This window comes from Mustela erminea, chromosome 1 (genome assembly GCF_009829155.1).
Source record: "Mustela erminea isolate mMusErm1 chromosome 1, mMusErm1.Pri, whole genome shotgun sequence".
Taxonomy (NCBI): domain Eukaryota; kingdom Metazoa; phylum Chordata; class Mammalia; order Carnivora; family Mustelidae; genus Mustela; species Mustela erminea.
This window is the reverse complement of record NC_045614.1, coordinates 47588845-47611634: the sequence shown is the minus strand read 5'-3', so window position 1 is coordinate 47611634 and position 22790 is coordinate 47588845. Positions and strand designations below refer to the sequence as shown.

The 22790-nt window shown below is 43.1% G+C and overlaps 1 long non-coding RNA gene across 1 annotated transcript in view; it reads right to left on the bottom strand.

The window, feature by feature from the left end:
• Nucleotides 1–584: 584 nt before the first annotated feature.
• LOC116579952 overlaps nt 585–22790 on the bottom strand; it is a 55754-nt gene continuing 33548 nt past the window's right edge. The window contains exons 2-3 of the long non-coding RNA XR_004281475.1: nt 1610–1670; nt 585–1141 (exon numbers count right to left, since the gene is read on the bottom strand). This is a non-coding gene — a long non-coding RNA (uncharacterized LOC116579952). The remainder of the gene's footprint in view (nt 1142–1609; nt 1671–22790) is intronic.

The window sequence follows — 22790 nt, the reverse complement described above, 5'->3', positions numbered from 1 at the left end:
ACAATGATCCTCTTTCCTTGCTGTACCCCCAGCACTCAGAAAATGTAAGACATGTAGAGATTTACTGAATAAATGACGAAATCTCCATTTCTCAGATGACAGAACTAAATCCCACTCATGTCGACTGACATGCATAGGACCTCCCAACCCAAAATCTGATGTTGTATCTTCTTGGCCCCTTTGCCATGCTGGTCTAAACACACCACCTTCCCTCCTAGACCTTCTATTCTAATGCTCTGTGGCCAACACTTTACACAGTTTGGACAAAAGATCACCCCACCTTTGGACTCTACTGTGACCTATTTGTCTAACAACACAGCTGCCTCTTAGCATTTCACATCTCAATAAACTAGTTTCAGGAAAACCAAATAAACAACCACTATTAATTCCACATTGAATTTTGTTATGAATATACACACTGTTGAAATGTGATTTTTCCCAGTTATAGATCCTCATATAAATGAACATATGTTTGCATCTATACATGAATGTTTAAATAACACCTCCTTCTCCCACTGTCTTTCACTTGCCCTTGGCAATTGGTTCCTGAACTTTTACCTGGCTGAAAGATCCACCACGATGCTATGTTCTTTCAAAGACATTTCCCTTGAGGCCCTGGAGGTTCTTGTTATAATTTGACATTAAAAATAAAAACCTAGAATCATTCAGCCAGCTCAGGTGATCTTCGAGCTCACACCAAGAATCTAAAAGGTCTGAAAGAACTTCCAGTCTATTCTTTAGGGAGCGCAGCAAATGGAAAGAGGTGTTCCATGCCCATGCTGGCAGCCAGACCAACAGAGAGCAGTGCCGTCACATTTCATTTGCCAAAGGCAAGGAGAAAGGGCTGGCGGTGGACTTCAAGATCAAGTCTTGCTCTGGGGACTGAATTCTGAAGACATTCCTCAGGGCAACTAGGAGTAAATGTCTCAGGTAATCATATTTTCCCAGACTGAAAATTAAGACACACAAGTGTATGAAGAAATTCCCTTTTGTTGCTGTTTCTGTTTGTTTGGATGTGTGCAAATACAGGTGGGTGTGTGAGTACTGATTCTGTGTATATGAAGAAGCCAGTCAATTTTAAAATAAACTTCAAATGCTGGATTTTTCAGGATCCTGGGATGGATTGGTTTCAGTCATCAAGCTGGAAAGATTTTAAAACACGATTATCTCAGAAAGTGCTATATGTAGTATACACTGTTATGTCTACCTTTAATTCAGTTTCTTAAAGAGACAAAATACTTCTGAAACAAACAAAAAAGAACTTGCAACGGTCCAACTTACCTATAAACTAAACTGGAATATTCTTAGGCCAAAATTCAGGATCGTTTTGATTTTATACATTAATTTTACCGTCTTTTTTAACTGTATTAGTGTAGTCGAGGCTTTTGCCGCAGTAACAAATAACCCCCAAATCACTACCTCTTAACTTGACAAAAGAGTATTTCTTGCTTAAGCTACATACCCATCAGAGACACGGATCTGCTCCAGAAAGTTGGTCAGGGATATAAGCCAACAAGGGCTTCATCTACCCTCTGCATCACCCATGCAAGAGAAGAGAAGCTGGAGAATTATGTATTAGTTATTATTAGTCCAGAAGAGATACACGTACCTTCTGCTCACATTTCTTTGGTCTGCCTTAGTCATGCGGCCTCACCCAAATGCATGGAAGCCTGGGGAATGGAAAGGAACAAATGCAATTTGGGGTGATCACTACTGGTTCTATCACACAAACCTCCCCTCGCCCAGTCCTCAAGAAGAACTGATCAAGGACCTCTCAGAATCAGAGAGACCTAGTTCCCAGTTCCTCTACTTAATTACTTGCATGGCTCGTGGTAATTTTAACTTCTTTAAACCATGGTTTCTTCATCTATAAAATGACAAAACTAATAATAGTAATAATAATATTAAATACAGATGTTATCAGGTTTTTGTTAGAACTAATTGAGCGGGTTCATGTAAAATACTCAGAACAGCGTCTAAGACATAGTAAACCCTCAGTACATGTTATTTATACGATTGAGGAGGATAAGAAGGAGGACATCCAATTCACAATTCTTAAGGTGCCTTAAAGAATTTGTTGCGCCAGGTCTTTCTATCTCCACACCCACAGGGCAGGAAGGACAGCGTTTGGCCTCTAATGGATAGTCAGAAATTTTAAACAAATGTTGAGTAAGTGGTCATCTCAATACTTCTCAATCCTTGTCTCCTGTAACCCACAGCTCTCACTACTTCTCTCTCCTCAGCCCGAATGCCCCATGCATGTCCAGCTGCCTTTTCCATACTACTCATCCTTTAAGCCACCACAAAGCTTTGCCACACCAGAAGGGTCCTCAGGCACCCATATCTCCTTCCTGGCAATTTCTACTTCTCTTCTGCGGTCATTTCACATGCGACGCTTTGATCTTCCTTTTAACAAGACCGTTCATCTCTTCAAGTAGGGACTGTCTATTTTGTACTCCAGGCAGTAATTCATAACAACAACAATGATAAAATACAATTTTTCTGAGTATCCAACAGCCAGTTTCTTCTGTACAACAGCATTTCTCAAACTTTAGCATGCCTCAAGGTCACCTGGAGTGAAACACAGATCACTTTTTTTAAACCACAGATCAGGGGGTGCCTGGGTGGCTCAGTTGGTTGAGCAACTGCCTTTGACAAGGGTCATGATCCCAGGTCCTGGGATCGAGCCCCACATCGGGCTCCCTGGTCAGTGGGGAGCCTGCTTCCCCTTCTCCCTCTGCTGCTCTGCCTGCTTGTGCTCTCTCGCTCTCTGTCAAATAAATAAATTTTAAAAAAAAATCTTAAAAACAAAACAAAACAAAACAAAACACAGATCCCTGGGCTCTGGCACTGTAGACCTTCCACAGAGCCCGAGAATCTGCCTTGCTAACAGGTTCCCAGGTGATGTGATGCAGGTGGCCCAGAAACCACACTTTGAGAGCTCTTGTTATGCAAGGTGCTTTACATCTGTCATTGTGTTTAATCCTCATCACCATCCTCTGAGGTTGACAGAGCTTCCTGGTGTATCTAGCCAATGACAACAAGAGGTTCCTGGAGCTGAAAATACTCCCCAAGTCTACCCTCCCTGTAAGTGGCAGATGCGAGACTGTGACTCAGCACGGGCTCTTCATCACCGGCAGGATGGTGGATATTGATCCCTTTATGATCTACAACAGTTCATTACTTACTGCAAGAAAGGTCCACTTTCCCTTTGCATTAAAATCTTCATCGAATTTGAAAACCAAAAGCCCAGGAACATTAAGGTATTTTTTGCTCTTAAAGAAGTTTGCTCCAGCTCAAGATAAAGATGAATTTTTCCTGGTAACTGCAGCCCTAAATCAGAAGCATAATAATAGCAACAGATACAAGAACAAGGAAATGAGAGCCTGCAGCCACCACCCAGGGCCGCTGACAGAAGATCCCTTTCCACTCTGAGGCCCAGGCTGCATTTTCCCCTGGGACCCATACCCTTCCTCAGTGTTTGCCTCTATGAACTGGTTGACATTTTGACTATTTCCTAAGGCATTCTGTGAGAAATGAAAATAAAAATAAATTGAAAGAATAGAGCCCTTCCTCAGAGTAACAACCCTGCAGGCTTCGTGTCCAAAGTCCTGGGAAACCGAGCTGCCAGTCTATTCTTGTGACTATACTGCCCTCTAGGGGCCACTTGTTTCCAAACAGAGGGACAGTACGTTTGCTTCTACCAGGATAAATACTGTTGAGATCCAAAGATGGGGTGACCCCGGGATCCTGGTGGCATGCCTTGTGATATTTGGAGAGATTTGTTTTCAATAAGCAAAAAAAATTTAGAGACTGGCAATGACCTACTTGACCCTCCTCGTCTTTCATGATTCTCTTACCACACAAAGCCCAGTGTCCTAGAAGATGCCTGTCCTTGTCTAGTCTAATTGTCCACCACACTTAGAATTGTGTACTCCGGGTGCCTGGGTGGCTCAGCAGGTTAACCCTCTGCCTTCAGCTCAGGTGGTGATCTCAGGGTTCTGGGATCAAGCCCCACTTTGCTTCCAGCTCTCTGCTTGGCAGGGAACCTGCTTCCCCCTCTCTATGTGCCTGCCTCTCTGCCTACTTGTGATCTCTCTCTTTGTCAAACAAATGAGTAAAATCTTTAAAAAAAAAAAAAAAAAAGAATTGTGTACTCAAGTACAGAGCAGACAAAAGCAAACATATGCATGGAATACGTGGGGAAAAAAGGATTATGATGGTAAGAGACTCAAAATCATGGAACAAGGTTAAAAGAATAATACTTAGCAGGAGAAGATTGAGGACACTATGAAGCCTTTGTGAATGTCTTAAGTATCGGCAGCATTTCCAAAATGGTGTCCTGCATGATGAGATATTAAGAGGTGTTCCCTGAAAGAAGGCTCCGAGGACAAATACATTGAAGGAATTGGTGAGCAAAGTCCAACAGATTTCTTGAATGCAGGACTTCTCAGGGCCTTTCATATTACCATAGGCCCTATGAATCTCCAAGGGGTGGGGGGTCATTGGTTCAGTGTGTTTGCCAGGCTTATTTAGTGAGAATCTCTTTTCCCCTAAAATACCTTTTCCCTTTTTCACAGGATATGAGTTTTCCTGGAACACACATTAGGATTCACAACATTTATAGGATACTAGTTTTCCTATGTCCAAACCTGTTCAAACTTGAGAATAATTGCGCTAGATGGCTATGGTTTGTCTTGCACAGCCCTGGGAAGCAATAACAATAAGTTGCTACAGCTTATACATTCTCTCATTTGCTCCTTCCAGCAATCCTGTGACAGATGCTGACCAGCAACCCTGTTATTTAAAAGTAACATATCAGAGCCTCAACTTAAGGTCACCTCACTCCCAGGTTACTGTGGGTTTTCTGAACTGAAGGAAGGATGAAGCTAGTGAATTTTCCATCTCCACAAGTATTTCAGCACTGTGGGAAGTCTACTTCACAGCCATACTGCTAGTTTTTATTAAGTTATTAACATCCTGTGCTAAATTCATCTCATTAATTCTCACGAAAATCCTATGAGGTATAAACTATCATTACACTCATTTTCCAGATGAGGAAATTGAGACTTACAAAGGTTAAGGGACCTACCCTCCATCCTACAGTCAGATTTACATTAATCCAGAGCTCCTGAAAAACCAGCTGACCTGTTTCAGGGAAGCTCTAAGTATAAAGAAGGGATTCTTGACATCCAGTGTTGTGAGGCTCAGAGTCCTATATTATGACGGGTTTTCACTGCCTGTGTCCCTACCCGTTCCCTTCCTTCCCCGCCACTCCTCCAGGCTTGAAAGCAGGCTCAGCAGTGCCAGGAAACACCTGGTAGAAATAAGCCATGCCAGGATGTCTAATTATCTGCCCCACAATAGCTTGCAAAGCATGTGGTTTCTCCTATCTCTCTCTCTTTAGTAATTTATGCCAAAAAAGTGAAAGCTACTTTGGGGGCCTAGACACAGAAGGAAGCACCTGCTTCTTCCAGAGAAATGATGACAGTGGCAAAACCCTTGCTATTTACAGGGTTTATTAAAAGAGATACTCTGTCAACACCTTCTAATGATAATCTAAGGTATTAATTAGCTTTATAGTTGTGTTGCTACCCATGCTTCTCCTTTCTCCCTCTGTTTTGTAAAAAAATAAAACTGGAGACCAAAAACTTCCAAACATTTTAACAGCAAAAGTTCAGGGGCTAGGCAGGAGGAAGTGATTACGGATCACACCCAGTTCGGAATCTGTGTTCCAAAACAGAACAAATTCTCATCATGTGTTACCTCAAATCAGTAACCATTCAAGATCATTTGAACGAGATCTTTATCTTTCATCTTTCTTTCACAAGAATGTCAAATGTGTTATTGCAAGTGAGTTAGAGCCACAAACCCAGAAACATCACACCTATCTTTTTTTTTTTAATTTATTTATTTATTTATTTATTTATTTTTAATTTAATCCCTGTATTAGCTTGCTTGGGCTGCCCTAACAAAATACCACAGACTGGATGGCTTAAGCAATAGAAGCTTATTTCCTCACAATTCCAGAGCCTAGAAGTCTGAGATCAATGTGCCAGCAGCAGGATTGGTTTTTTCTGAGGTTTCTTGCTCCTCATTTTTAAGGTGGCTGCCTTCTTGCCTTTGTCCTCACCTCTCCCCCCTGTGTCTGAGTCATCACTTCCTCCTTATACTCTTCTAGGAACACCAGTCACACTGGTAATTTCTACTTCTCTTCTGCGGTCATTTCACATGCGACGCTTTGATCTTCCTGTTAGGGCTTCCTACATGACTTAAAGACCCTATCTCCAAAGATAGTGACATTCTGAGGTACTGAGGATTAAGATTTCAGCATCTGGACTTGGAGGGACACAACTCAATCCCCAATATTTACTCAGCATCTATCATGTACCTGGGACTGGAGATTCCATGCAGAGCAGAAGATGCAAAGATCCTGCCCTCTTTTAGAGCCCAGAGTTTGGTGGAGACTCCAAAACTAACGGCTAACGGCTAACGCAGAACAAGGCAGCTGGTTATCACAGCTATAAACAAAGGTGCCCTCAGTCACAGCCTACAAAAGGCAAGCTGAGGGCAAAGCACAAGCTGACACCCCACAACCCACCCCCAACGTGAGAGCTGTGGGACATTCCCCAGGCACTCCTGGCTACCCTAGAACAAAGGAAAGGGAAAAACAAATGGTTAGCTGAGAGAGTTCACCGTCCTGCTGGACATGAGTCTCCATCTGTCTGCAACTGTCTCAATGATTTACAAGAAAAAAGCCATCTCCAGAAACCTACAGACTCAATTTCCTGGAGCCCTACCAACACCCTCCCCTCCACACACAGAAAGTCTTATAAAAATAGTCACTCCTCAAAACCCCAGTGCCCTCTATGTGCCCATGAGTCCTATCCTTGCTTTAATAAAACCACCTTTTTGCACGCAATACGTCTGGAGAATTCTTCTTTGGCCACTGGCTCTGAATTCCACCACTCCAAACCACATCAGCAGCTGAAGTGATGCTCACAGTCTTCTATGAACAGTGTTCTGTTGGTGGTTCCTCAGCTTTTCTCCTACCATCTGTTTGCCCAACCAAGATGGCACCTCCCAAAGCTCACCAATGACCACAAGGATTTGTTCCCTCTTCTGTTTCTTCTAGTTGGCCAAGGTACCTGACACCCTGAGCCAGGAGTCCTGCCATTTTTGTATAGCTTAGTGAGACCCTGGAACTCAGGACAACTCTGAAGTAGCAATAAACCCAGAGTCACTGCTCCGGGGTTCAAATCCCACCATTGTTACTAATTTCTTGATTTGCGAATCCCCTCACCTCAGGCGTCAATGTCCTTGTGCGGAGGGGAGAGGTCTAGAGCATAGCGTTGCTTCACGTTGTGCTCCGAAGCTAGCAAGCAGGTCCTCGGCAGGCAGCCCCTCTCGGATGACTGCACGGGGCAGCCGGGCCCTGCAGGACCCCAGGGGTTCCTAGGAAACAACTTCCGGCCCGTGGAGGAGAGGGGAAACCAGTCATTTGCACTTTTGCATAAAATTTTGCGAGGCTTCTAAGGCTAAAAGGCGTGGAAAACCACTCCTGATTCAAAAGCTCATTGTAATAATAATACCCCCGTTAATGACTCTGTGTCCCGAAGCCAGAGGTCCTGGTGAGCGATGCCACGCCCTGCAGTGCTAGGAGTGTAGTGTTGAGACTGGGCGTCCTGCTCCCTGGATTTGACTTTGGGTGACCCGATTGTATTTGGGAAGACAGAAAGCATGTCACATGGCCCAGGGATTTAAGGGGTGAGGGAGGGACTTTCACGCTCCTGTCTAGGAAAACCGCGTGTCATTTGTTCACTCGGGCTTTTCAACAGTGATAGAATTCCCCCCTCATTAAACCTTCTAAATGTATTCCTCTTCTTCGCAGCACGGAGCTGCCTGACACCGGGTGCTGTCGCAGCCCGCCTGAATTGAGGAAACCCCCACTGCTGTTTATTTTTAGCTTCCTTGCTTATGTTCTTATTTCAGACCCAGCTGGATGTTTTCTCTTCTTCGCAGCCTCACGTTGGTGAGAAGATCCAGATCTTGGGGCACAAGCTTTTAAGCCTGCCAGTCTTTTGAGGGAGACCTTTGAGGTTGGTAGGTGGCAACCCCTGCATGCGTCTCAGTAAATACATTTATAGGCACTGACCGTCTACTCTGTGCAAGTCTCTGTTCTGGAACGCTAGAGGTTTCCAGAATGAATCTGATCTGGAATCTGCCTTGACAGACTTCAGAGCAAAGATGGGGGGTAGGGAGGGAAGTAATGAGGGAATTCAGGGCCTCCGGGGCCACAGAGCTGGAAACGGCCCCTCTGCGACCTGCAGGGATGTGGTTAGTGAGAGACGGTATGGCTGGCGGATAAGCAGTAAGCGACATTCTGCGGACAGCTGGGGCTACACTCCAGGGAGGCAGGTTCTCTGGGTCCCCACACCCAGAATGCCTGCAGTTCTCACTCCACCAGGAAGCACGAAGCAGAAATCACCTCAGAACATTCTTTGCAGACACCTAAAATAAGAAACTCCCACATCCGTAAGACTCTCCCTAATATTACGGGGCAGCCATCCCCATTTTTTGACAGAATTATGGTCGGGGTGACTGTGTAGACAAGCGTTTCACACAGCAGGTCTGCAGCTCCTGTTCTTAGGAAGATCAGCTTGTGAACGTAGCCCTCAGTGGGCCCCTGGGAGCCCGGGCTCAGGAGGGCGCCACCGTTCCCTGCCTGAGGACAGTGGCTCACTGTGCCTGCACAGGTCGTACAAACAACGTGGTTTATGCTGCAAGCCTTGAGTTTTGTTCCAGGCCACACATGACCAGCCCCCAGTAAACACCCTGGGCACCGAGTCTCTCACGATCTTCCCTGGTAGACAACAGCCACACACAGGTCGCAATCCAGTGCTTGAGGAAGGAAGCACGTCCTGTGAGACTGCACAGGGAGAGGACTTGCAGGAGCTCATGCCTGGTTTCCTCCGGACTACACTCTACCTGCCTTTTACATTTGCTGATTTTGCTTTGTATCCTTTCCCTAAAACAAATCCTAGTTGTAAATACGCTGAGTCTTGAGAGTCCTCCCAGAGAATCAGTGTATCTTAGGGACTCGCAATACAGTGACCCTACCCAAAATCTCCAAATTCACAGACTGCTCTGAATCTTTTATGAAATATTGTGTGGATGTGGACCCCCGCCCATGCCCCACCACCAAACACACACACACACATTCTCTCTTTGTTGCTGAAAACCTGAAGCGACCAAGGAAACTCAAACAGCACAGGGGAAAGCAAGGAAATCTTGGCTTTATTATCGCCGGCAGGCTCCACGGGATCCCTTCCCAAAGACTGAGCACCCGACAGGGTTAGGAGTGAGTTTTTATGGCTACAGATAATGGGGGATGGTAACGGGGCGCTTTCGAGGTCTCTCAAGGCCAAACGGCCTCTTCCTGTGGAAGTATAATCTATGTGGAGGTGTCTCCGCAGAGTGCTAAATCACCCTAGGGGACTGTTTCTTTTCTTTTCTTATTCAAACAGGACCGGCCTCTCTGGTCTTTTTCTTCTGTCTCAGCAGGAGCAATGACTTGTTAGCTTATCTTAACCAAATTAGATGGCTTTTTGGTCTTTTCTTGGCCTCAGCGGGGAACAAAGGGGAGCAAGTGATGGAAAGGGGCTGGAGCCTGGGAGTCTCTATCCGTCTCTCCTTGAGGCATACTCAGGATCCGACTGGTTCCCTGTATCACACACCCTGGCTGGCACCACCCGTGCATCACCAGAAGGCTCCAGACACCCCCAAGATCTAAAGCCAATTCTTGCCCTGACCAGGGGAACTTCTAAATCTCTGGTTCAACCAGTTACCAGAATCAGCATGAAGGCTTTCCTGCTGCTTTTTGCGTTCTCACTTTATACACCAGTCTTACTCCAAAGACCGAGGCTCTCTCCTGTCGGCTCAACTTGATCACTCCACCTCTGTCTTGATACTATTCCCAGCCCCTCTTGGGTCCTGCTTGAATTGTTTCCCTGACCAGCACCACCGGTTCACTCTCACTGTGACCTTGACATCTCTACAGCCCACAGACGTTCCAGTGGGTTTGGAAGCAAACAACAGAAATAACAAAACTAATAGAAATACAACAAAACAAACGAAGGAGCGAGGAGCACACGCAGCTACATCCACACAGGCCTTAAATTATTGATTAGGTTAGGCTATTACTCACACATACTAGCTTGATTACTTGCAATGTTGTTGCTGGCTTTTGTGAAGCAGGAAGTAGATTTGGAATGAAAGCATCCTATTCCACAATACTACTGTTTCTAAAATGAGGTTTTAGAGGTTAGCGTTCAGTAACCTGGTCATATAGAATGTTTGGGATCTGAGATGCAATGAAGATCATAGACTTTGGTCCTCCATATCGTCTTTATTCTCCATGACATCAGAATCGCTGGGGCGCCAGAGTGGCTCAGTCGGTTAGGTGGCTGCCTTTGGCTCCGGTCAGGGTCCCAGAGTCCTGGGATGGAGCCCCAAGTAAGGGTCCATCAGCAGCGAGCCGCCTTCTCTCTCTGCCCCTCCCGCTAACGTGCTCTTCTCTCTCTCTCTCAAATAAATAAATAAAATTCTAAAAAAAAAAAAAAAATCTGCTTAGCTTAATAAGTCAATCAGAGAAAGACAACTATCATATGATCGCCCTGATATGAGGAAGTGGAGATGCAACATGGGGGGTTTGGGGGGTAGGAAAGGAATAAATGAAACAAGATGGGATCGGGAGGGAGACAAACCGTAAGAGACTCTTAATGTCACAAAACAAAGTGAGGGTTGCGGGGTGGGGGGCGGGGAGGAGGGAAAGGGTGGTGGGGATATGGACATTGGAGAGGGTATGTGCTATGGTGAGTGCCATGAAGTGTGTAAACCTGGCGATTCACAGACCTGTACCCCTGGGGCTAATAATACATTATATGTTTATTTAAAATTTTTAAAAAATTATAAAACAAATTGCTGATCATCCATGAACATAAAAATTGCTTATTTATCTAGGATCTAACCAAGAAATTGTAAAAATTCTATTTTCTTTTGGCACTGTGATAAGTGTGGTAGAGAATAAGAGGGTGCAGTGATACACAAAGATAGAAAGATAGGTACACCGGTTGCAATGTTGGCAAAATTGTGACCAGCACCGAGCATGTGTGTGGTCCTTGAGAAGGACAGCAATGGCTTCTAAATAGTCAGAAAACAGAGATCAATAGATCATCACTCTCTAGACTTCTTTTTCCTTACGTGGATTGTTGGGCACTAGTAACCAAGCCAGATTTTTTTTCCCCTCTTTGTAAGCAATGCTATCATTCAGATATTCTGTTTCAAGTTAGTGGTAATCTACCAGGGACAGACATCAAAGCCAAGTCTTACTTGGAAGATGGCACTACAATGATAACTCTTCGTTTAGTCCACCTTCTTTGACAATGAAATTAAATATATTTATGAGCATTCAAATACATATATATTCAAATATGCCTTCACTGCATAGTCAATGTATATTTAAATATATATTCAAATATATATTTCATACATCTATCAAATCTTGATGAGACATATTAAATCACTATTTCTAAGGCAACTCTGAAGTTAGTAGACTCTAAGTATTAGTTACTAACTTTCCTTTATGAGCTTACTCTTTCTTTGGTTACAACATTGCTTTTAACTCTCCCTGATCCACAGCCCAGAGTCATAACCCCAGACCCTATGCACCACTAAGGGATTAAAGGTAGCTTAGCTTCAAGATCTCCCGAGCACCTTCTCTTTGCTGCTGGCTAGCACTACCAAGTCCCATTGACAGGTGAACTCTTCACCTTCCTAAGCAGTTTGAGTTAATCAAAGGAAAATCTTTACTTTGTAGTTCTAGCACACATCTGAGCAGCAACTAGAAAGGTTCTTCCCACTCGCTCCAGTCTCTCCTAGAATATACTTCTGCCTAGTTATTCCCTTTGGAACAGAAAGATAAACAAAACTTCTCCCTCTTTTGGACAAGGCTTCCTTTATCCATGTCGAAGAGCAATATTTCCCCCGTCTTGCTTGCCCCGGAGTTCACTCGAATTTCAATCCCCATACCTTCCCTGCCTCCTTTCTTCAAACACTGATTAAATCTAAGCATAACACCAAGGTTTTACTTGAAACCCATTTTAGATTTAAAATGTTTCCATTGGCCGTAAAGAATTCCTTTTAGAAAGAATTGAATATTTTAACACAAATATTTTAATGAAAAAGATTGTGGAGTTGAACCTGAACTTTGGATTATATAGAGCTAGACTTGAACATAGATACTCATTCCTAGCTCTGTGACCTTGACACTACATGGTATTTACCTCTCTAAGCCTTCATTTCATTATTTATAAAATAGGAAGGATACTATTTTTTTTAAGATTTTATTTATTTATTTGACAGACAGAGATCACAAGTAGGCAGAGAGGCAGGCAGACAGAGAGGAGAAAGCAGGCTTCCTGCTGAGCAGGGAGCCCAATGCTGGGCTCGATCCCAGGACCCTGGGATCATGACCTGAGCCCAAGGCAGAGGCTTTAACCCACTGAGCCACCCAGGCGCCCCAGAAAGGATACTATTGACCTTGAAGTGTTATGAGAACTAAATTAGGATGGCATGCAGCAAGTGTCTAAGTGTCTAGCACATGACTGGTAAGCACAGAAAAACTAGCAGCTATAATTGTCAGAGTCCTGCACTGTATCTAATGCATCAAAATTGGGGGGGGAAAGCAAATGGCTTTTGAGTAAGAACATCTGGGTCCAGTTCTGCCCAATCCAAGAACCAACTGCAAGTCTTCAAATAAAGCTAGAGTGATCAGACATGTCCATTTGCTAGGTCAGCCTGGCTGGATACCTGCCGTCTGGGAATAATTATGAATAGCACCATCTTTCACTCTCCAAAGGTTCAGTTTGAGAGAATAAACTATACCATTACTCTAGTTAAATAAAATTAATTTGCTAATTAAGCAATTAGTTACAGCTTTGTGCTTCATTTTCCTGTAAAACTGAGAAAATACCTGTCCAATATATCTCATTGATTTATGAAGAAGAACCTGAAAGTGTTATTTTTATCATAGGGGCCAGAAAAGGAAATTTATATTTTTTTGACAATGAATGAGGATTTGCTGTGTTGCATTAAAAAATAAAAGATCCTGGGACACCTGGGTGGCTGAGTCGGTTAAGTGTCTGCTTCCAGCTCAGGTCATGATCCCAGGGTCCAAGGACTGAGTCCCACATTGGGCTCCTTGGTCAGCAGGAAGTGTGCTTCTCCCTCTGCCTGTCACTCCCCCTGCTTGTGCTTGCATGCTCTCACTCTCTCTTTTAGACAAATAAATAAAGTCTTTTAAAATATATATATTAGATCCTTTATTTATAAATTTCTCCTCCTCCTAGCCACATTTTGCGATAAGCAGAGCTGAAAGCCAAAATCAGCAAAACTCTGCAGTCCTTCTCCTGAAAACAAACTATGAAGCATGGTAGAGTTTTCACACCCTGTTAGCTCACAGCACACTCCCCATTACCTCCTGTTTGTGTCCAAGGTAGACATTAGTAATCAATCACAAGGATTTTACTGCATCACCCAAAACCTGAATGCAAACTCCTCTGGGCACTTTAAACAACCACTAAAATGGACTATAGTTGATACACAGTACAAATATTTCCCCTTCTGATTTAGCTTAACAGCTTCATTTTATGGTCAAGGACACAGGGACACTGAGAGGGAAACGAATCTGAATGAGTTGTACCCAGGCTGGTTATTTCCATTATACCATAAGGACAGATGACTGACCTTAAAAAACACATTTTGCAGATCAAATCAAAGCAGACAAAACTACATTGGGGCAAATGGTCTACTGAGAGTTTGGTAAATATATCCACACAAAATATGGATGTAAAATAAGAGTCTCCTTTTCTGGGGCGCCTGGGTGGCTCAGTGGGTTAAAGCCTCTGCCTTCGGCTCGGGTCATGATCTCAGGGTCCTGGGATCGAGCCCCGCATCGGGCTCTCTGCTCAGCAGGGAACCTGCTTCCTCCTCTTTCTCTGTCTACCTCTCTGCCTGCTTGTGATCTCTGTCTGTCAAATAAATAAATAAATAAATAAAAATCTTTAAAAAAAAAAAACGAGTCTCCTTTTCTTATTTGTTCATCAACATCTAAACCGAGGTATTTACAGTGGCTTTCAAGGTTCTATATAATCTTCTCTGATTATACTTCCTCCTACTCCCTACACTAGCTACACTGGCCTCCTCAGGAGCTTCCTCACACACACCCAACATGTTCCCTCCTCAGAGGGCTGCTTCTGGCTATTCCCTCTGCCCAAAATGCTCTTCCTCGTTTATCTGCATGGCTCACTCCCATACCTCCTTCCCTCATTGCCCAAATGGCTCCTTTGTCTGTGAGGTCCCTCCTAACTAACTTATGTAAAATGCCAACCCACTCCCATTCCATCGGCCCCTCCCCCTGCCTCAGTCAGCCCTGTGCATTTCCAGAGCCCTGATCAATCTTGTAACATTCTGTATCATTGAATTACATATTGTGTTTACTATTTAGAGTATGTCCCCTCCAAATAGAATGTAAACTCCAGGCAGGTGAATGTGTGCATGTATATCTGTACACTCATGTACACACACACACACACACACACACACACTTGTGTGTGTGTTTGCACTTCACTATATTCTCACCAGCTAGACTAGAACTCGCCATACAGCTGGCATTCAATTCATGTTGAATTTCATAGTTATAAGGAAGCAAAATGTATCCCTAGAGATGTAGAAGACCCATATATTTGTGATAGTTTAGTTATGCAAATCATCAAATAATTTCCTAAGGTATTTATCTGAGGAATGCCAGGAATTCATAGGACGGGCTGAAAGTCAGGTTCCCTCCCGGCCTCCATCAGCAGAAAAGCAGTCTGAACACATTCACCTAGGAGACGAAACCTCAGGTAATTAGGAATGAGTAGAAAGATGTGTACACGTCTTTGTGATCTCACTAAGACAAGGGTGAGTCTACCTGACAGGCCGAGACCATAAATACCCTAAAATTTATAAATCTAAGATAGACTTACTGGCTGGCTGTTTTGTTTGAGAGTATTTGTTTCTAGAATGGGGTTGTGACTACCCTGGGTTTTTATTTTATTTTTATTTTTTAAAGATTTTATTTATTTATTTGACAGAGAGAGATCACAAGTAGGCAGAGAGGCAGGCAGAGAGAGAGGAAGGGAAACGGGCTCCCCGCTGAGCAGAGAGCCCCATGCGGGACTCGATCCAAGGACCCTGAGATCATGACCTGAGCCGAAGGCAGCAGCTTAACCCACTGAGCCACCCAGGCGCCCCTACCCTGGGTTTTTAAAGGTGCATCACAGTTACTTTAGAAAATAAGATGACATCCTTAGCTGTCTTTGATTCCTCTGAATGCCACAAAGACCAAATCGCCAGGATCCATACAACCTAGCCCTTGACTTTAATCTTTTTTAAAAGATCTCGATTTATTTTTTAATGTGTAGATCTTTACTGCCGAACTAAATTTTAAGAAGTTTAAGAATGGAAACTGCATCTGTTCTTTGCTTTGTGCCCTCCCAGTGGGTCCTAGGCACACATCAGATGCTGTCAAATCATCAGCACTGTTCACTGAAGGTTTGTTTCCTCCTCGTTCATGCTCCAGAGAGTCACAAACATCTCTGAAGGACCTCCTTTCTCAGCAGATGTGGGTAAAGAAGCCGCACTAAAAAGGATTCAGAAAGAAGAAAGGTAAGATTCCATGCTGGAGAAGATCATGGCGAAACCAGGTGTACAGATGTGGGATACAGATGGTAAGGTTCTCTAGCACAATAGTGAGATGCTCCAGAGAAAGCCGGAACACAGAATAGACTGGGCTGTCAGGGAAGGTTTAGGGAAGTGAGAGGAAGGGACGGTGGGTGAGAGAACAAAGGCTAAGTTAGATAACATCGTTACCGTCTCCGGACTATTTCTTGAGGCTCACTTCTGCTCTAACATATCTGTTGTTTAGTTCTAACTGGATCATGGAGAGGAAAGGAGGAGCTCTAATTTCACCACAGAAAGAATCTTCCCGCACTGTCTTCCTCAGAAAAATGGGAATTTGGAGGGGTACCAAAGTACTTCCGGGATTGCTCAGAAGCCGTAACAGAGAAGAATTGATGGTTTCAAATGAAAATGAAAATAAGAAGATACCCAAGCCCCTCTCCTTTTTTCTCTAAGTCTACTGTGCCCAATCACTTATTCATTTATTAAATTAACCAATAATTATTAAGTACTTACTATGTTCTAGCAGGAAAAATAGTAGTAAGCAAGACCAATAGGGTCCTTGACCTCATTTGACCCCCAAAATCACTACAAGTGTGCCAGGAATTTGTCCCTAAATCCAGTAAAGAGACTTGAGTTATTAAGAGATAGGAATGTGTTGCCTGGAAAATCCCATCCAGTAAGGTGGGTATACCTGAATTTAACCTTATAGTACCTCCGGGTCCCCAAATGCCATAAATGCAGAGTTCCACTCCCATGATAACATGACATTCTACCTCATGACCAGTACAAAGCTCCCTTACTAAAATCAGAATCAGTCCCAGGATGCCTGGGTGGCTTAGTCGGTAAACATCTGCCTTCGCTCAGGATTGAGCCCCACACCAGGCTCCTTGCTCAGCGGGAAGCCTGATTCTCCTGCTCCCTCTGCCTGCCACTCCCCCTGCTTGTGCTCTCTCTCTATCCAACAAATAAATAACTAAGATCTTTAAAAAAATCAAAATCAGTCTCTGTCTTCACCTTCTCAGTTTAAATATGTTTCAAATAACATACGGACTGCATTAGAGGACCACTGTCAAGAATATCTGATTAGACATACCCCGAGAAAGAATGAGCTATAAAGGAATTCAGAAATTATCCAGCCCCTTCCTTCCTTTTACACACGAGATGTCGGAGAGGCAGGGTAGGGAAGTAACTTACTTGAGCCACGGAACTTCGTAAGAACAGCCTAGCCAGGGCCCCCAGTCTCCAGATCCCTAAGACAGCTCATTTTCACTACTGCTTTTTCTCCCCTTAGGCTCCAATCCAAGCTAATTACTTTTTCAAAAGTTGTGTAACAACTTGGAGCTGCATTCGATATTCCCACTGATGTCCCAGGCTCAATAATTACTTCTACCTTTGGTTGATGGTTTGCTATCCTCTCTGCGGCACAGATAATTGCATTTTATCAGGCAAACCTCTATAGCATCCCCAAAAAGGGAAGGTCAGCAACCTGCAGCCAGCCAGCGTGCCTGTCTTAAAGTCCCTCGGCAAAGCCTAAGACGCAGGCAATGCCTTTGGAGAGCCCTAAGTTCAGAATGAAAATGGCTGACTGAGTCAACCACCATGGATTAAACGTCCACACATTTTATCACCATGTAATTGCTTCTCGGGTGGGTTTTTTTTTTTTCCTCAGCGCCACTGGTTTCTGAATAAAAATTTTAATTTCAAGGTAGCACTGTAATTTATTGCACCTGTTCCTTTTGTAGTATAAAAGCCAGCGTAATCTCTCTTCAGGCAAACAAGCTCATGTTGTCATGATCTGTGGTGTCCTCTGTGTCATGTTTATGCACTCTACCTTAATCAGTTTATAATTAGAAGGTGAAGAGAATGCTGGTGTTTACAAATAGAATCTGAAATGGAGGACGAGGCAGCCACCCATAGATCTCTATGGAACGTTCAGGGTTGACTCCTTTCATCCATCAGAAAAATAAAGGCACTAAAATTATCCATGCCTGTGGCAGAGAAGGAAAGTTTCCATTTAGCTCATGACATGGGGAGACTGGATGCTAGATGCTGCTCTGTATGTAAGGTAGGATGCATAGGGATGATTGATCATAAGGCTGAAGGAGGTGCAGTGTCCTGCTAATCAAATCACCATTTCAAGGGAGAAAGGTCACAGAGAGGTGATTGATAGAGGTGTTGAGTGCCGTGAATTTTAAAGTTTTGTTCCAGCCTTGTTCCCCATCACATGAACTTCTAGAGAAGCCAGAAGTTTCCCGATGTGCACCACACACACTTAAGATTATTTCTTGGACATGTTGTTCCATTTGGAACTGTGCTAGACAATGTGATGTTTGAGACGAACAAAACAGACCAGGCCCCTGCCCTCAGGAAGCTGGCATTTCTGGTAAGGGAGCCGGACAAAGAACAAGTAATTAAGTAAGTAAAATGAGAATTACAGATGGTGATAAGCGCTTCGAGGGAAAGAATTAAGATGATGCAGTATAGAATAACTGGCAAGGGGTGAAGGGAAGCCTTCAACAATCAAGGGTGACCTCTTGAAGGAGGTGACCTTTGAGCTAAGCCTTGAAGGATGAGGTCAAGCTATGTATGATGAGCTACAGGCATCATTTCTTTAAGCATTAAAGGCGGCCACTTTATTAAGCACCTAGGACTACACTCAGTTTCAGTGACTTCATGACTCCAAAACTTTCTGCCCACGATCCTCTGAGTTTGAGTTTTTCCTCTCCTCACACTGAGAAGCACTATCATAGGCATGGCTAAAAGGCAGTTACATGCTAGGCCCAGCTCCTACACTTCAGGTCTAGTAATACTTGCCATCCTCACAACAACCGCATGTGATAGGTACGTCAGTATCCCCACCTAATAAGAGAGAAAACTGAGGCACCAAGAATTGGTGATTTGCCCGGGTCAGACATCTAGCAAGTGGGGAAGCTGAGCTTCGATGCCTCAGCTGCTGGGGGGCTAAGCTCTTAATCCTGCACCAGGCTACCTCTCCCAAGTAGGTCTCCGCACAATATCAAATGCCAAAGACTAAGAGTTAGACAGACACCTCTTAAAAGATAACAATGTGATCTTAGAAAAGTCAGCTCATCTCATACCTAGATTTCTTGATTGAGAAATAATCATAACAGAAACCAGTCCAAAGTGCCTCAAACATGATCATCAGCATGCAAGCTCCTTGAGAGGCAGAAATCTCTTTTCAGTTGTAAGATGGTACCATCGCTGTCATTTGCAAGCTAAAGACCAGCTCAAGCCCTAACTACAGGAGGTTTATCAGAAGAACGCTGCGATCCTCCTTGAGGACTCCTGTTACACTTGGCCTCTCTATTCTTTGACCCTCAGGCAGCACATCCAAACTCACAGAGTACCTACTGACCCAATTTTCTCAGTTGACTTTCCAAAGTTTTGGATTCAAGGAGACTCAAGACCCACCCATCTTTAGGCCTTTTCACCCAAAGAAACCAGGAATCTCAAATCTACTGATTTCTGATCCCACCCAGGCATCTATACCCAAGTGGCCTCTTGCAACAATAAGCAAAATAGTGAAAAGATTGTATTTTTCAGCATCTTTCCACGCTCCTATCAGTAACTATGCATCTTTTTCGCTTCCTGTCTGCTTCTACTCCTATAACTTCCTATACGCTGCCTGCCCCTGTAGTAAAGACTCCAAGCATTGGAGAGTTCTGCATCAAAGCTCATCCTTCCCTTGTCCCAGGATTCAAGCAAGGCTTGCCTAAGCAACTGACAAGTTTGCCTAGTGAACAGGTACCATCATCTTACATCTACATAGCTCTCTGAAGTCTACAGAGTTCTCTCAAAATTAGCCAATCTAATTTAAAAGCAGGATAGCCCTCTGTATTAGGTATTGTCATCCCATTTTACAGCTGCAGAAATTGAGACTTGTCAATTTGCTTAAAATCACTCAGTATGTGACAAGAACAAACTCTTGTTCAAGACAAGAGCTTGAAGCAGGTCCCGGGATTCTACGTACAGTTCTTTCTACTCTGTCACACTGTCTACCAATCAGATTTCTAGTAATCCTATTCCCAATGCAGGAGTTTTTAAGATGGCATCCATTAACAGCTGAAAGCACAGCAAAATGTTAAGCGTATGATTTTTAATCAGAGATTTCGGAAGGGACTATATCCATAACTATAGTACTCATCAGATTATTCAAGATACTCAAGACCCAAATACTTAGGAAGCACTGTTAATATAAGTGGTGAGGTACTCACTTCTCAGGAAAGTGGTAAGTCTTATTAACCTTCCAGAAAGGCCAATTTCCTTTATTCGTCCTTACCTGAGCTGGCTATACAATTCCATGCTTTGATTAAAATTGAAGATTAGAGGCAAAATTGCTTGTACTTCTATTAAAAACTATTTTCCATTTTTTAATCATCATTCTTTATGGTATCTTAAGGCTGAGAGGGAAGAGATCAAATAGGGTTATATAATAGAGCCTCAAAGACATCCCCAGGGAATTTTTCCTTCTTTTCCCCAATATCCTCTCAAGCCCTTATCTCACTGGTTTCCAAACTCAGTGCTAAGGTTGAGGTAGAGCAGGGTGGGGAAGGGATAGTTGATGTGTTACTCAGTGTTCTCCAAAGAAATAGAACCAAAAGGATGGGTGGATGGATGGATAGATATAGATATGATAGATAGATAGACAAGATATAATAGAAGATAGGTAGGTAGGTAGGTAGGTAGATGATAGATAGAAAAGATTGTGGGATTTATTTTAAGCAATTCATTTATTTATTTTAAGGAACTGGCTCACAGGATTTGTAGGCCAGTGAGTCCAAAATGTAGAGGATGGGCAAGTTGGAAAGCCAGAAAAGAACGAGTTCTGTAGTTCAAGTCCGAAGTCTTATCTGCTGCAAAATTCGTTCTTGCTCATGATGAGGCACACCCACATCATGGGGGGCAATCTGCTTCACTCAAAGTCCACCAAACTAAGTTAATCTCATTCAAAACCACCTTCACAGAAATCACCAGAATAATGTTTAACTAAATATATGGGCATCATAGCCCAGCCAAGTTGACATACAATATTAATCATCACAGACAAATTCGATCTACCGCCACCCAATCGCCATCTGAGCCAGAGCAGGTTTTTTATGAAGCCTAAGGTTTTATTTGAAAGATGGGTTTTGTTAAACAATTATACTTAGTAATTTTTTAAAGGTTTAATCTACTGTCTTAGTCCAAAATAGTGATGAAGATAAAGTCTGGTTCTGTACACATGGGCAATTTGGGGGGTTCTGTTGCCTTTGGGCATAAAGGTGCCTTTTAACTAGTTGACCCACACTCACTCTTAACTACCTCCCATCAGATCTCCAGAGTGCAAATGGGAAATCTTTTCTTTTTGTGTGTGTGGGGGACTTTTCTAAACACAAATCTGGTAATATCAAAGCCCTATGGTTTTCTCATTGACCTAAGGATAGCTTTTCAAAATCCTTTCTCTAACCAACAAAGCATGGATGGTTTAGCTTCCATCTGTTCCCGAAATCTCATCTCATACTTCTACTCTACTTTCTTTATTCCATCATACTGGGTTTCTTTCTCCTTTGTCTACCCTACCTTCCTCCCACCATAGGGCCTTTGAACATTTACTCCCTCTCCAAGAATACCCTTCCCTTCCCCTAGATCAACTGCATGGCTCCTATTCAAATCTCAGCCCAAGCATCACCTGGTCAGCAAATTCCTTCTTGACCTCCATGGTTGGATCAAAGTTCCCTTTTAGAAGTTTTCATTGCCACATTTAACTCTTATCCATAGCACTTAGAATACTAGCAGGTAATACATTTACAATGTCATACACCCTCTCCACACTATCCCCAGTGACTTCCATAGTGTTTGCCTTTGGCAAATATTAGCTGAATGAATGAATGAATGAATAAATAAATAAGGCATATTGTGCTATGATGCATTCAACAGTGGGTAAGGCTACAACAGGAGAAATGCCTCCTAAAGAATTTCCTTTCCTGATTTGATCATTCTAAATCCAGACTTTCTAAAAAGAAAGAACTTTTTTTTTTTTTTTAAGAAAGACCTTTTTGAGAAGTCCCACATCTCAGTTTTATCTGTATCTATGTTTAATCTGCCACTTCACGTCTCAATTAGCAACCCAGGAATAAAAACTATCTACAGATGTCATGTCCCATTTTCCCAGAGTTACCTTCCTTTACTAACAGTGGAGCAGCTCCCATATTGTCTCAGAAGCAAAATAAACCTTTTGTTCTCACTTTGCAAAATTATCTCATTAATGAAATCCATAGGACTGAATTATGCACAAGCATCTGATTTCAATGCATCTGCCATACAAGCTCTCAGATTCAAAATATCCCCTCTTGAGCAATAGGGTTTTTCCCTTTCCAAAACAAGAAGTCTTTGTTTCTAACAGTGGGTCCAGGTACCGACTCAAGTGAAGTCTTTCCCTGTAAAAGTTATGCAAGTTATCTAGAAAAAGGACTCACAGCACTTCCCCCCACCAATTGCCTTGTCGATTAAAAGCCCAACCCCTGAGCTCAGTATTCAAGGCCCCAGGATTAGGCACCAACCTGCTGTGGCATTGTCCCTTCCAGCTACACCCCTCCATGTATCCAGTGAGCATCCAGTATGTAAATACAGACTCTTGTCTTTCTCTCAGCATGACTTGTGCTTCCTTGTGTTTTACTTAGAACTTAATATTTATAAATGTATAAAGAATTTTTTAAAAAGATGTTGACTAATAAGCTTTATCAAGATTTTCCAGCACAGTAATTATTCACGCTATTCAGGTCACACAAGTACTCGGATTCCCTAGACCACTTTATCCCTACCTAGAAGGTGGGTCAAGTCCTCCAGCCTTTTTGAAGCTGGTCATTACGATGATCCCTCTACCAGTCAGGACTCATCATTTGAACTCTGGCAGCTGCCCATTTTAACTTCAGAGAGAATATATATTCCAGACAGTGTAAGGACTATTCTGGATTCTTGAGAATTACTGTACGATACTGTGCCTATGT